The sequence below is a fragment of the Dasypus novemcinctus genome, chromosome 10, assembly GCF_030445035.2.
Source record: "Dasypus novemcinctus isolate mDasNov1 chromosome 10, mDasNov1.1.hap2, whole genome shotgun sequence".
NCBI classification, from domain to species: Eukaryota; Metazoa; Chordata; class Mammalia; order Cingulata; family Dasypodidae; genus Dasypus; species Dasypus novemcinctus.
Genome location: NC_080682.1, coordinates 121,554,889 through 121,568,160, shown reverse-complemented (window position 1 = coordinate 121,568,160; position 13,272 = coordinate 121,554,889).

Sequence of the window (13,272 nt, the reverse complement as noted above, 5' to 3'; positions counted from 1 at the left end):
AAAAGAGAAAAGTAAAAATATCTAGGTAGAAGAAATAAAATAGAACACATTTTGGTTAGAAGAGTACCTGAGGACCAGAAATATCAAGATCTTAACCAACTCCTTTGTCCTTAAGGGGCCCAAGAATATAGGTTGTGCCTAGATGCTATATACCATTTGGGTGGAACATTGGCCCTAACATCGTGTGGAACTTGTAGCAACTAAGAATCACAGTTTTGTTCTGTACAATAAGGATTGGCGTATATGCTACCTTGAATAGGTAAGGTTTTTTGCCCCACCATGAAATGTATTTTCAAATCATAGTAAAATATTTTGACAGTTCAGAATGCATTTAGATTGCTGTAAAATAAATCCATGAAGCAGACATTGCTATAATTCCATTTTACTTACACAGAAACTGAGCTTCCAGGAAGCTAAGAGAGTTGTTTAAATAAAAAAAAAAAAAAACACAAAACATAAATGGCAGTGTTTGAATCCATATCTTCCAATTCCAAGTGACCAAAAATTCCCAGCTTCCTCAGAAGCAGTCTTCGTTAATAAAATATTTTATTCTGCATAGGCTGCATCAAAATGATTTGTGTGAAGCTGCAATTGTTCTGGAGAAGATGGGGTAGGTCAGTTGTATTAAATGATAGATGCCAGAGGAATTCGTTGGGAGAACCTGTGTTAAGAGGGGTGTGAGTAGGGACAAGTATCCAGGGATCTGATCTCAAATCAATAGAACAGAGGTTTAAGTAGAGGGTAATCAGAAAACCAAAGTTCTCATCTAAAGATGGAAAGGGGTTATAGATATGTCTTGAGTGAGAATCGGAATCTATTCAGAATCCAGAAGAGTTTTACTGGGTTGAATATTGCCACCTAAAAAAAAAAAATGTGACCTAGAGTCTTTGCAAATGTAATCAGGTGAAGACGAGGTCACACTGGATTAGGGTGGGCCCTAAATCCAATATGACTGGTGTCCTTATAAGAGGAGAGCAACTTGGACATAGAGACATAGGGAGAATGCTATGTACTGAGAGAGAGGGAGATTGGAGTGATGAATCCACAAGTCAAGGAATGCCAGAGGCAGCTGGAAACCACCAGACAATGGAAGATGCAAGGAGGGATTCTCCCCTATGGGTTTCAGAGGGAGAATGGCCCTGCCAACACTTTGATTTCAGTCTTTGAGCCTTCAGAACTCTGAAAATAAATTTCTGTTGTTTTGAGCCACACATTTGGTGGTACTTTGCTATGGCAGCCAAGAGAGACTAAACCAAGAATTAATACAAGGATAGCAGACTTTAATAATTTAAGGTTAAAGACATATCATTATCCACTATATAAGGAAACAGAGTTACAGAGAGGCTTAGTTATCTATCTCTGGTCAAACAGTAAGAAATCAAATAGGAAATAGGTCCCAATCCTTCTGAGTCTTCATTCCAGCAGCCTAAAATTGAAAAGGAAAAGAGCAAAAGATATAGAAGACATTTAAATCAGACCCTTCTGCCTTTTGAATGGGATGCCAGAAGAAGAGGAAAGAATTTAAGAATTGTATTTCATCACTTTGTGGTTACAAGTCTAAAAACTATGGTGATTTAGAGATTTTGTTGACTTTGTGTTTGGTTAATTTCTAATGGGTTTGAACATAAGTGCCCAGAGGTCTGCTCTCTTTGCTTTCCTCTGTGTGCAAAAGGAAGGAAGGGAAGGCTAAGTAAGATCTGAGAAGAGCTGATTCAAAGCTTAAGATTGGGCTAAAGGGTACAATGCTTGCTCAGCCAAAATGACAAGTCCACGGTGCCATCTGATTCTCTTTCCCCATAATTTTCAGAGAAAAAACTTCAAACAGAGAATGTAATTGCCCAAGTGGGAATAATTATAACAGAAATGAAAGGAGCCAGAGTATGGAAACAAAATTAAGCCAAGGAGAATGCAGGCTGACCACCTGGGGAAATGACAATGCATTGAAGACACTTAGATTGGGAAACGATCTTCAGAGGGAAATTATAGGAACTCCATTGCTTGAGTAATTAAAAATTATAAACATTGTGCTATAGGGATATACTTGAAGCGATGGTGGAAGAATAGAAAGGCCCATCTGAGCATCCTAAGATTTCTCATGAAATTCAGGAACAATGACAAAGCCCTGCAAGGGCATAGGTAAGCTTATTATAAATAAAAAGTCATCCCACTCACCGAGATGGCAAAATGAGATCCTCCAGGATTCCATCCCCCCACAGACTTTAAAAATGGTAGGAAAATCTCATGGCGCCCCAGATCAGAGCCAGGTCATGTTCCCAGGGTGGGACCCTGTCTCAGTTCTGGGGGAAGCAGAGTAGCCCTTAGGCACATACTTGTCTGAAGTATTGAACCAGGACATTTGTCACAGGTTCATCATCCCAGAACTTGCCCAGCATGTAGAAGCATCCCACAGGCAGCTAAATATGCTGCATAAAAATAATAAAATCACAGCTGCCTAGGGCAAAGGATTTCTGGCATTAATAATTCATTATATATATACAACTTATTTTTGTATTTTGTATTTTTATTTATTTACTTATTTTTGGCTTTGTTTTTGGGGTAGTTTTGGATGGCGGAAGAGTCACAACTGTAGCAGAGGAAGATCACTGGTGCTGGGTGCCAGTGGCGGAGTGATGGGTAGGGATGGGTGCACCCAGGACATGCCTCTGTGGAATATGAATGTGGTCAAGTGGTCATGGGGTGTTGTCTCAGTGAGTGGAGACCCGCACAATAACCAAGAGAATATTGACCTCCCATCCTGGGAGTCCTGCTACATTCTCTAATAGAGTGGCAAGAATCCTTAGAGCACATGGGCCAAAGGAAGTGCCTAGAGAAGGAGAACAGACAAATATGCCAGGCCCTTGACATTGATGGTAGTACTTAAGAACCTGGTTCTTGTGACATTGAAACTTAGCCTAGTGATATATATTACCTAAGAGTTCCTCCTGAAAACCTCCTTGTTGCTCAAATGCAGCCTCTCCCTAAGCCAAACTGAGCATATAAACTCACTACCTTCCCCCCAGCATGATACATGACTTTCAAAAGTGAGCTTCCCTGGCACCAAGGGATTTCACCAAGTGTTAACTGGTGATGTATTTGGAAAAAGACCTTGAACAAAAGGGATAAGTATTAAATACAGATGAGTTTTTATGACTAAGAGATTTCAAAGTGAGTCAAGAGGTCATTCCAAAGGTTACAATTATATACACCTCAGGAGGATGTCACTGACTGCTGCAGTAAAGAGTACCTCAAGCAGGTGTGATCCCAAGGGGTCTAGAGACATCTAGACACTATAGGGCAGACAACCCCAGGAAATTGGCACCCTGTCAGTCAGTGGGCCTTACCTTGGCATATATGATAACCTATCCCCCTAGGGTATTGGAGTTGGACTCATTTATAATTTTCCTACACGTGGTTCTTTGCCCCTTTTATTTGAACCTATAATTAGCACCATACTCATTAAATATTCTCAGTGACTTATATTATCTGGTTGTCCATGTGCTGCTTGAGCCCTCAGTCTCACAGAGTTGCAGCCAACACCTGCTTTCCATTTCATTGGACTCATCCAGGACTACTAATGAAAAGATGATGATGGACAATGCCCATCCCAAAAGATACAGGGAGTATCTACAACTGCGAGTAAGACAATTCCATCCATCTGCCCCATGGGATCTAAATCCCCTCTTAACTGGAAGCAGAGTCCTCAATCCTTAAGATTGAGAAATGAACAAAGATGGGGAGGGGGAGGGGGATGCAATGACGGACTAAAGTAGGCTTATTATTATACAAGTAATGGAAGAACTTTTAACATTGATATAAAGGCAGTGGTCACCAGAGGATCTGAGGGGAGGAAGAGGGAAGAATAGGTGTGACATGGGGCATTTTTGAGACATTGAAATAGTTTTGCATGATATTGCAATGATGAATACAAGCCAGAATACATTTTGTCAAAACCTATAAAATTGCATGGTGAAAAATGTGTAAGCAGTAATGTAAATTTAAGACCATGGTTAGAAGCAATGCTTCAGTATGTGTTCATCAGTTATAACAAATGTACCACGCTCTTGAAAGATGTTAATGGGGGAAAGTGTGGGAGGGAGGGGGCAGGGTACATGGGAATCCCCTATATTTTCAGTGTAACATTTATGTAACCCAAAGCTTATCTAAAAATAATTAGAAAACTTAAAGGAAAAAAAGAAACCCTAAGAAGATATTTCGTTTAATATAGTCAATACCTTGTTCACAGTTTAAGGTTGAAAAAACACTCTTTCTTTGCTCACTTTTCACTGTCAGTTCAATTGAGCTATTTGCTTACTTGAAAACTTACTAAGAATCAACCATAGAAAGCGTTGCTAAAATATCTTTTCAAACAATTTGGCTTCAATATTCTTCTATGAATGTTCACTTTTCTAAACCTTTGTGTCTTTCTAATTAAAATAAATTTCTTACTGATGAAAAACAAAACAACACCCTGACATCAAGGTGTCAAGCACTGTAGAAAAAAAAATGCAATGTGATCAGTGTTAAGGAGAAAGAAAGAGGAGGGGGGAAGACCACAGCCCTGTCCTGAGGGGTACAGGAAACGTTGCCTTAACGTCCTAAACATTGATCAGGCGTCTCCTGGATAGAGAAGGGTTGATGACCTTTCTTGCCACTGGAAATAACATTACAAAGCCAAAACACTGTCAGAGACTGTGATGAATTTGGGAAATGGAAGAAAAGGTGGAATTTGATTTGTTGCAAACTGCAACTTTATTCTATGTAAAATTGGGTGCTGGAACAGGTTTTAAGAAGAGTAGTCCATCAACTTCTTTTCTTTTTTTTCTTGAAAGAAAACACTAGCCTGGAGAGGAGTGGAAGGAAATATGACAAGGAGAAAAGGTCAAACGTTGGAAAGACTTCAGGAGAGAGAAGAGACTGAACTAAGGGAGCAGCTGTAAAGTAGGAAAGGGTTGGATTCAACAATATTTAAGAGATAGAAATGGCATATCTTATTGTTGACTAGTTGAGTAGGAGTTGAAGAAAAAGATTTGTAGTAGGAGGATGATCTGGTAACATTTAAAAGATTGGAAATAGAGGATAATGCATAAGTTTGAGGAAAGGGATAAGTTAAGCATTGGATAAGTTTAAGACACTGGTGGAACAATCAGATGGAGTTACATATATGCCATCAACATAAGGCTTGTAAGTGGAATGTGGAATAGGCAGAAGGCTGACACCAGAAATCTATGGGAAAAAATCCTAAGATTTAATAGGAAAAATAAGAACAAGATTTTCATTGTATGAGTAGGATCTAGTGCAGAGTTTCTCAATAGATATTATTGATGGCAATTATGACAATGAGAATACAAAATATTGAGGGCAAGAGATATTAAGGGTTAGAGAAAGACCTAAGAAAAAATACAAAGGATACATTTTACTGCCTAGTTCTAAGTGTGGGAAAGTGTTCAGCATTGTTCACTTACGTCATTTAAGCATATAGTATTACAGATCGATTATGGAAAAGCAATGACATTCCAACATTTTCTATCCTGAGTCATTTTAAGAAATATATGAAATATATTAGGAAATGCCCCATTTTTGTGTGTCCATATATGAGTTGTTCTTTCTCTTCACTATTAGAGTCTTGGCCACAGTCTGTAACAGAAATAAATATAAAGGATTTGTTCCTATTTTATTGCCATTGTAATCTTGGCTACTGTGATGGAAAGTGAGATTTGAGTCCCCAGACCCCCACTTCCTCCTCAGTTTAGTGGCAGCCTCTCTGAGCCTTCATCATCCTCAGTGCAAAACAGAGATCAGAATCATCTCCTGACTACTTCACAGGTTTGTGGTAAGAAGTAGGTAAGAATGCCTGTAGAGGTGCTTTGTAACTTAACTTCAAAATTTCACCTTACCAGATTATCTCACAGGAAAGCCGAGTACCTTCTTCATAAGTGTTAGAGGTGTGTGATAATTAACAAGCTGTAGCTCAGTTTCCCCTGATATGCACTGGGAAAAAGGCAAAACCCCTCCCCGCTGTGTGAGGGCTCTGCAAATTCTCACAGGTTAAGCAAAGAAACCTCCTAGAGACAGGAATAAAGGGAGATAGAGATCTTCACCAACTGTCAGAGGGAGATGGAGATCTTTACTACCTCTACCGGCATATCAGAGGGAAACAGAGATGGAAACTTTCACTATTTACATATCCTTTAATCCCTACAGATGAAAAGAAACATCTGCTCCCGCAGCATTCCAGGAAGCCATAGACTCCCTCAAGCCCTCCCACTACTGCACTTGGACCCTCAACCCCTTCACTATCATTTCCCCACCTAGGAAAGTTCTGTATAAATTTAAGTCCCGCCCTTCCAGGAGGGAGTGAAGTCTCTCTTCAGACCCCCACCATGCTGAAGTCTGTTCTTCAAACCCCCTCCATTGGGAGAGCTTCTCAATAAATACATTTTCTGCCTGTGGTCAATCAGTCTCCGTGTCCCAGTGAACGCCTTTTTTATCCAACAATAAGAAAATGGAAAATAAGTTCCAATATGGTGGCATCTGGATGAGGACATCAGTCTGGCACTCAGCCATCTCCGCCAGGTGGCCTCTGAGCAACACACCCTGTGACTCAGGGGTTTCCTGGCACTTGTAGGAGACATTGTCCAAGTCAAGCCTCATTCAATTTACTCTGTAAAAATAAAATTGTACTTCCATGGAAAACTGTATTGTCTAGGGGATACTCCTCTTTGTCATCTGATTCTAGTCTTGCATTCTCTTTGAGCTATTTTACAACTGTGTAAATTGTAGGTATGAGAGTAATGATTTTACCTAATTTTTAAAAATTATCCTTTTCCAGCTTATTCATCATTTATCTCACTTATATCATCTGAGTAGCACCTCTGGGGCCAGACTTGTCAAAGATTGAGCACAGGCCTTAAAGAAGTTACCAGAGCATGTGTCACACTACAACATTACTGAAAATCCAGCCATCGTCTTCCCTAACCATATGTGAGCTCCACGAAGGCAGGGGCTGTATCATTTTTGCTTTGCATCTCTAGCAATTAGTGTTATGCCTAGAACACAGTAGTCACTTAGTAAGTGTTTAATGAATGAGTTTAAAAGTTACACAGTCTGGTCATTTCTGCTCTACCCAATGAGCAGTAAAATCAGACCATGAGTCTTTCAAAAGCAAACTGTATATTCATTCATTCAACAAACTTTTGTCGAGCATCTACTGCACGGCAAGCACTGACTAGGGTCGAGTTGGTAGACCTTTACAAGAGGAGAAATTTGGTATTTAGTAACACGTAAGAATTATCTGCTGACCTACTACTGTGGGCAGTCAAGAGGATTCGGAGATTGCAGTACTGAAGACCAGGACAGGAGACTCTTCTGAGAAGGAAGGTTTACTAACAGCTGGCCAGGCCCAGTGGACTTGTGTCCCAAGACTGAGCCGGAGCAGGGTTTTTAGGTTGCTTTCATACAACAGACACATGGGGTGGGGCCAGGAGAGGTTTCAGTGTGAAAAGACTTTCTTTGCTGGATTAGGATTTAGTTTCTTGGGGCCTGGGGGTTTTCCGGGAACTAGGTGAGCTTGAAAACACACACAGCCCATATCATTCCTGAATACTCACAGAGCCCACACACACAGCCCATATCACTACATCTAAGGCATGGGAGAGGGAAAAACTCAACAAGAATATTAGATTCCCTTCAATTAAAGTACCTCCCCTATATGAGTAAAAGAATCATTGGGACAGTGAATCATTAATGTCTTCTCTTAAATTATTAGATACCCACAGCAGAAAAGTTGTTCTCTGAGTTGTTTGAATCAACTTTTTCTTTAGCCCATGGAGCTAAATTTTTATCATTATTTTCAGCAGTTGATGTCATCCATATTCCACTGGTAATATTTGTGCTCAATTATCATCATACCATAAACCTTGTGTTCAATTTTGTCTGTCAGAACATGTTCCAACATAGTCTCTATCTCACAGATACTGACAAGGACATGAGGAGGTTTCTTTCTTAAAATGGAAAATTAGAGTTATGTTACAAATTTAATAATCCACTGGCAGAGTGAGAAAAAGGTATGTCTGGCAAAAATAATTCAGTGGATAAAATCAGATATAAATCTTTCCCAAAAAGTAGAAGGAAACTGCATACTTAGAATGAAGTACAAATCATTGTCATGAAAAAGGAACTGGCACAAGCCTTGAAAAGGCTTAGTAATAATGCCCACACCTTCCCCCAAACCTTACCAGCACCAGTGGGGAAGAACGCTCTTCACTGACCACGCCATAGATACAGCTGGTGGGAGAGGGAGTTTTATTGCCTTGGAATGAATGCACGGCTCACTGAAAAAGGTTGTCTCTACAATCAGAAAGAATTACGTTAGCAGTTCCAAGAGTTCTCAGAAGGCTGAAATGTGCTGTTGAGCCCATATTATGCTCACAATTGTTGTAGGCAGTCCAGCACTTTCAGCTACGAAAGTGAAAAAAGTAATAGAATTGGCTATAGAAATTAGCCAATTGAAAGAATTACGTTAGCAGTTCCAAGAGTTCTCAGAAGGCTGAAATGTGCTGTTGAGCCCATATTATGCTCACAATTGTTGTAGGCAGTCCAGCACTTTCAGCTACGAAAGTGAAAAAGGTAATAGAATTGGCTATAGAAATTAGCCAATTGAAACACAGTCATGACAACTAGCATTGGAGAAACAAACTCAAAATCAGATCATGCCTTTCAGATGTCACAGTAATGTGGGGAAAGTGTGTCTTAAGCAGATGTAACTACCCAGGTAACTTCTAGAACATATGGAAAGTGATGTGGGCTATGGGTGGGAGGCTCTTTGTCTCTTCAGAGATAACCTTAACCTAAACTGCCTGTCCTGACTTGTGGGAGTAGAACGGTAAGAGGCTGCCGTCCTGCTCTTGGTGACCATGGCAACGACTCCAGTCCCAGGAGGCCATTCAGCAATGCAAACTCCATATAGCCACCAGTCAGTCCAGGGAAACTGATGGTAGTGATGCCAAAACTTAAGGGAACTTGGACTTGACTTCGAATAGGAAATATAATATAGCCTGTGCATAAATTCAAAATCATCTAATTCTATATCCAAGTGTGCCTAGTCTCTAGAAATCCAGTTAATTGATATGGGCTTTAAATGTTCAGAAAGGATGTAAGACTGAATATGTATGCAAGGTTGCACCCAGATGGAATGTGGGCAAGATGCTAATTCAAGCTCACCTGAGGTGTGGGCGATATGTTAATTCAAAACCTACCTGGTACTCAGGCAGACACTTAACTAACAAAGAAAGTAGTTTTCTTTGATAAAAGCACCATTGACTCCCCACCCTGTATGAAAAGAACTTGAAAATCTTGTTTGGGGCTCAGGATTGAAACAGGAAGCTCCCGAGTCGGGCTGGCAGTCAATAAGTCAATAAACTATTTTTCCTTCTCAAAATCATTCCTGAGTCCTGGCCTCTATATACGCAAATAATTGAACCTCTCTCAAATTCTGCAACAAAAGTACTCGGTAAAATAACAGAGGTAGCAATAAAAAGTATGGTTAGAGAGATTGCCTTCAGCTGTGACTTTAGAAGGGCGCTATTTGTGGGAAGGGAGCTTGAGCGAGGCCCTGAAGGTTGAGCAAGCATTGGCTCTGTGGAAACGGCAGGCTCAGCATTCCAGGATTGGGTACAGAATAAACAAAGACGTAGAAGAGGCATAGAAGGACATGTATGCAGAAGGGCAGTATATTCTATTGGGCTAAAGAGTAGTTTCATGAAGAAAACTGTAAAAATAAATAAAGCTGGGAAGGTAAGTAGGAGCCAGGTGGCAAGGGCTGCTGTGGAGGTCCTTCGAGACTCTGGCCTTAGACATTTCATCTTCCCTCCCTCTCCAGGTGAATAACCTGTGCACAGCACACACCCTGATTTCAGGGCCCTGTCCTTCTGTGATGATGACTCTAAGATTTCCACATGTGAAGACTACCTTGGGGAGAGGAGCACAAGCCCAGACATGGAAAGGTTGAGAGCATGAACCAGAACTAGCAGGGGACTCACGGTTTTCTGGAAGAGCAATGGCTTTCGAGTAAGTCCAGGTAAACTTTAGTTTAAATAAAATCTCACGTGGACTCTCAATAAGCAAAATCCTGCCTCTCTGCTTGAAATGGGGATGGTAGTCCAGAGGGGAACCTACTTTCTTCCCCAGAGGCAGCCCCATACAGGGCAAGGAGAGATGATCTATGAATGTCCTGTCACTCTCTAGAATACAGTTCATAAAGCACTGCTCTGAAGCAATGGGCCTCTGATCGTTGAGGGAAATAGGAGACTTGGGTCAGAAGGCTCTGGAACTCCAGGTTATATGTTTGGTCTTTATTCTGCAAGGTAAGGGAGCCATTGAAAGTCCCTCAGCTAAAAGGTAATGAAATCCGAGGGAGAGAAGAGACAGATAGGAGTGAGATGGTGGAATGAATTCATCATTCAGAAAGACTCAGCAGGACTTATCAAGTGACTGATATGGAGGGCAAGGAAATGGGAAAAGCCCACAAAATAAGGCAGATCTCCAAGCTGGGGAGCCAAAGTCATTAGAAAAAGCCAGAGATAGAGGTTTGAGAGAAAAGATGAGGAATTCTGATAGATGATGTTGAATTAGGCAGGGCACAGAGGTGAAGATGATCAACCAAGAACTGAAAATGTAAAACCAGACATAAATGTGGTCAGAGCTTCCAATGGCAAATTCAGTTCAAGAAACACAGAAGCTACTATTCTTGGTATGCGTAGGGCCCAACCATAAAAATGCAGATGTTATACAAACAAAATGTTAGTGTATATGACCCCCATAAAGGAAATGTATTGCTAGAAGGGACTTACAGAAAAGGTTTTTCTTGTTCATGCCCCCTTTAATTTTCAGCTTATGGGCTTCCTCAGACTTGAGCCTACTTCTTCATATATTCCTTCATTCATTCATCCATTCAACCTATACTTAACAATTTCCAACTGGGTTTTGGCATAGCACTAGATCCTGAGTGCAATAAAAATGTGAAGTAGCATCTGGAAGCACGAGCTGCAAACACTTGGCCAAGTTATTTAACCTCTTTAGAAAGTGAGATCTGAGTCTGGAGTTCCAAGGTCAGGCCAGAGGTATGAAGCAGGCCATAGAATAAGATAATTAAGGGAGCACAAGGGGAGAGAAGGGACGAGAAGGTCAAGCCCTAGAGCCTAAATACACTAGCTGGCCTCCCCTCTGTTGGCTGACTCGTGGTAGGACAGGAAAGAGCAGGCATCAACCAAGCCAACGTTAGAACCAGACAGACCAGGGGTAAATGCCAGATCTGGCCATTTCTATTGATAGACCATAAACAAGACATAGAATCTTTCTGAGCCTCCTCAATTTCCCGTCTATACAATGGGCACATCGTTCCCTCACTCACAGGGTCGACGTTGGATTCCATAAGAATCCCAAAGCACTGAGTGCGAGGCCTGGGACTTAAGGAGCATTTAATAAACATCGTGCACTTTTTAGGGTGGTGCTTCCTGGCTTAGAGACAAGGAGAAATTCTGACCCTCCTCTTTCAGACTAGCCCAGACAGGCAGGGCTTCCCCTTCAGCGGGAGGAGCCCCTGGAAGCTCTGTGAGGCCAGGGAATTCCCAGCAGAACCAGGAGGCTGCATTCCCCAAAGGGGTCTTCCTTCCTCCACGCCCGGGACAGCCCCAGGCCTCCCCTTGGCCTTTACTCCCATTTTCTGTGAGGAAGCAGCACCAGGCAGGGGCCGCATTTTATCCAGCTCTTCCTCCAAGGTATCTGTCATAGGTAAAGAAAGGGAAAGGGTGCTTTAGACTACTTTTCTTCTTGTTCACAAAGATAGAGAACAGCTCATGACTCTACCTTCCTCACTCTTTCCAGACGTAATTTCTGGAGAATGGGTCAGCTACAAAATGCTTATTCTTATAGTAACCAAAACCAAGTGGTGGCCATTTCCACTTCATACACAGATCCCCAGGCAGGCGAAGATCATTCCAAGTCCTTCATGATCTTACCCTGACCTCCTGAATAACTGGAGAAAAATTTGTTCTCAGATAATACAAGTGAATTATTCTCTCCCAAATCAGTGGCTGTAACCTCTTACCAGAGCCCAAGGATTGGTCCGAGGGAACTTTTGGTCAAATATCTGATTTCAAAAGTTGAGCTGTATCTCCATCATCTCCAGCCCGCGATGACTGTCTTATTGCCTCCATCTCTAGCCCTCGTGCTCAGTCATATTCTGAAGGACTAGCCTTATTCCTCTTCCTCACATGAATCTGCTATGTTAACAATAAAAATGCTGAAGTCAAACTGCCTTCGAGAAAGTTTTACTGTAAATTTGTTGAATAGAAATTTAATCCAGGTAGCCATAGTTTCCAGGCTGCTCTCAATAGCGAATTTCTCTCAGATCTTTGCTTCAGTCTTCCTTCCAGCCTTTTGCTAAATTAACAGTACTTTCTCTTCATGTTTCCCCCTCTCCATGCTTGGAAATTAAACTTTCTACATCTTTGTGTGTGTGTGTGTGTGGTTGCCCTAACAATGTCCAAAGTTAATCAATATTCCTTCCTTCCTCTCAAAGAATAGAAGGCACTAGGCCTGGAACTGACCGAGTGAACCTGCTCCTCATTCCCAGTCGTTCATGTCCATTTTACCTCGCATCGCTTTATTATGCAACATGTCTAGTTATGACTTGATGGCCTCTGCTCGGGGCATGGTTTCTCTTAAATCACATGTTTACAGAGGTTGGGGCACACACCAACTTCCAGCCTAAGTTTTAAGAGAGTTTCTAGAGATACCTGAATAAACTCACATAACAAACTCAGTTCTCTGTCTTTGAAACATCAAATCTTAAAACAGCGACTTTCTCTGGAATCACAGAAGGGCTTCCATAACTTTCTTTTGACTTCAGAGTGGTATTCTCAGGGCAATCCTGGGTCAGCTTCCACCCTTCAGAGCCATGTGTCTAGCATATGGCAGACACCATGAGGGCACATGCAACTGGGTTAGGTGTAGAGAGACAACATAACCCAAGATGCGGCTGAGACTTTATGCTATAGCTCAACGATTTTGGTGGACCTGAAATGTAACTTATGTCACCTTGGGCTCTTCTATTCCTCAGAGACATGGCCAACCTTTGGAAGACTCCTACACACATCCTTCAGAAAATGCTCAGCCTTCCTTCCCCATGGTCTTTCAGCTTATGCTATTGTTTTGTTGCCTGCCATCTTTTTTCTGCCCTGTGACTTAAACTATCATAGTAATTCTATGGAAGAT